General features: G+C 65.0%; 1 long non-coding RNA gene across 1 annotated transcript in view; it reads right to left on the bottom strand.

Annotated features, from left to right (window-relative positions):
- LOC149504371 (uncharacterized) overlaps positions 1-2,500 on the bottom strand; it is a 13,438-nt gene that overhangs the window by 1,032 nt on the left and 9,906 nt on the right. The gene's annotated exons all lie outside the window — the stretch shown is intronic.

Genomic DNA, 2,500 nt, shown 5'->3' with positions numbered 1-2,500 from the left:
TGGTGGTCGAGGCAACCGCCCGCACCAAGGCCGAGCGTGTGCCGATGGTGGTCGAGGCAAGCGCCCGTACCAGGGCCCAGCGTGTGCCGATGGTGGTCGAGGCAAGCGCCCTCACCAAGGCCGAGCGTGTGCCGATGGTGGTCGAGGCAACCGCCCGCACCAGGGCCCAGCGTGTGCCGATGGTGGTCGAGGCAAGCGCCCGCACCAAGGCCGAGCGTGTGCCAATGGTGGTCGAGGCAAGCGCCCGCACCAGGGCCCAGCGTGTGCCGATGGTGGTCGAGGCAAGCGCCCTCACCAAGGCCGAGCGTGTGCCGATGGTGGTCGAGGCAACCGGCCGCACCAAGGGCCGGCGTGTGCCGATGGTGTTCGAGGCAACCGCCCGCACCAGGGCCCAGCGTGTGCCGATGGTGGTCGAGCCAGGAGCCCGCACCAAGGGCCGGCTTGTGCCGATGGTGTTCGGGGCAACCGCCCGCACCAGGGCCCTGCGTGTGCCGATGGTGCTGGGGGCAACCGCCCGCACCAGGGCCCAGCGTGTGCCGATGGTGCTGGGGGCAAGCGCCCGCACCAGGGCCCAGCGTGTGCCGATGGTGCTGGGGGTAACCGCCCGGACCAGGGCCCAACGTGTGCCGATGGTGGTCGAGGGAACCGCCCGCACCAGGGCCCAGCGTGTGCCGATGGTGCTGGGGGCAAGCGCCCGCCCCAGGGCCCAGCGTGTGCCGATGGTTATCGGGGCAACCGGCCGCACCAGGGCCCAGGGTCTGCCGATGGTGCTCGAGGCAACCGCCCGCACCAAGGCTCAGCATGTGCCGATTGTGATCGAGGCAACAACCCACACCAAGGCCCAGCTTGTGCCGATGGCGGTCGAGGCAAGTGCCCGTACCGAAGGGCAGCCTATGCCGATGATGGTCGATGCATGTGCCATCACCATGCGCCATCATGTGCCATTGATGGTCGAGGCCTTGGCCGAAGTTCGATTTTGAGCCACGGTGCCCATGCTTGGCTCCAGCATGTGCTGGTGCCGCATTTTTTTCACTCGGGACAGCATCGCCGGAGCATCGCCGGAGCATCGCCGGAGTACCGCCGGAGAACCTGACCGGCGGCATTGGGGTTCCGGCGATTGGGAGGGGGGCCGGGGGGGTGTGCGCACATGATGTGCGATGGGTGCTGGTACTTGGCCTTGTGTTGGCCCCCTATCCCTCATCAAACCTCTGAGAATTCACACCCCCTTAAAGAGCATTTGAGATTTTACAGGTTTGCTACCAGTAGCCGTTAAAGTGTCTGAAATGGGGACACTTTTTTCAAACGGTCACAAAATCTTCTCTACTTCGAGTTTTTAGCTGAATTTTTTTGTGCATGCCAACAAAAATAGAAGGATCATGCCTACAAAATTTGGGGCCAAAAATCCTTATAAAAAAATTTTAAAAAATCCCGAACCGCAAAAAGTTTCGAAAATCATGAAAAATAGAAAACGAGTCATCTTCCAACGAAACTTCACGTGAAGGCTTAGGGGACCATTGTATGAATTTACAAGCCATAAAAATGGCATTGGCACGGCAGAAATTTGAAGATGTGCCTAAACCCACCAGGGCCCAGCGTGTGCCGATGGTGCTCGAGGCAACCGCCCGCACCAGGGCCCAGCGTGTGCCGAAGGTGCTCGAGGCAAGCGCCCGCACCAGGGCCCAGCGTGTGCCGACGGTGGTCGAGGCAACCGCCCGCACCAGGGCCGATAGTGTGCCGATGGTGCTCGAGGCAACCTGTCGCACCAGGGCCCAGCGTGTGCCGATGGTGATCGAGGCAACCTGCCGCACCAGGGCCCAGCGTGTGCCGATGCTGGTCGAGGCAAGCGCCCGCACCAGCGCCCAGCGTGTGCCGATGGTGCTCGAGGCAACCGACCGCACCAGGGCCCAGCGTGTGCCGATGGTGCTCGAGGCAACCTGCCGCACCAGGGCCCAGCGTGTGCCGATGGCGCTCGAGGCAAGCTCCCGCACCAGGGCCCAGCGTGTGCCGATGGTGCTCGAGGCAACCTGCCGCACCAGGGCCCAGCGTGTGCCGATGGTGCTCGAGGCAACCTGCCGCACCAGGGCCCAGCGTGTGCCGATGGTGCTCGAGGCAAGCGCCCGCACCAGGGACCAGCGTGTGCCGATGGTGGTCGAGGCAACCGCCCGCACCAGGGCCCAGCGTGTGCCGATGGTGGTCGAGGCAACCTGCCGCACCAGGGCCCAGCGTGTGCCGATGGTGCTCGAGGCAACCGACCGCACCAGGGCCGAGCGTGTGCCGATGGTGGTCGAGGCAAGCGCCCGCACCAGGGCCCAGCGTGTGCCGATGGTGGTCGAGGCTGCCGATGATGGTCGAGGCAACCTGCCGCACCAGGGCCCAGCGTGTGCCGATGGTGCTCGAGGCAACCGACCGCACCAGGGCCGAGCGTGTGCCGATGGTGCTCGAGGCAAGCGCCCGCACCAGGGCCCAGCGTGTGCCGATGGTGGTCGAGGCAACCTGCCGC

Source organism: Durio zibethinus, unplaced genomic scaffold (assembly GCF_047325235.1).
Source record: "Durio zibethinus cultivar Kanyao isolate XHJ-2024 unplaced genomic scaffold, ASM4732523v1 HiC_scaffold_3, whole genome shotgun sequence".
NCBI lineage: Eukaryota > Viridiplantae > Streptophyta > Magnoliopsida > Malvales > Malvaceae > Durio > Durio zibethinus.
Note: the sequence above shows the minus strand (reverse complement) of the source record. Positions and strands in the feature narration are given on the sequence as shown.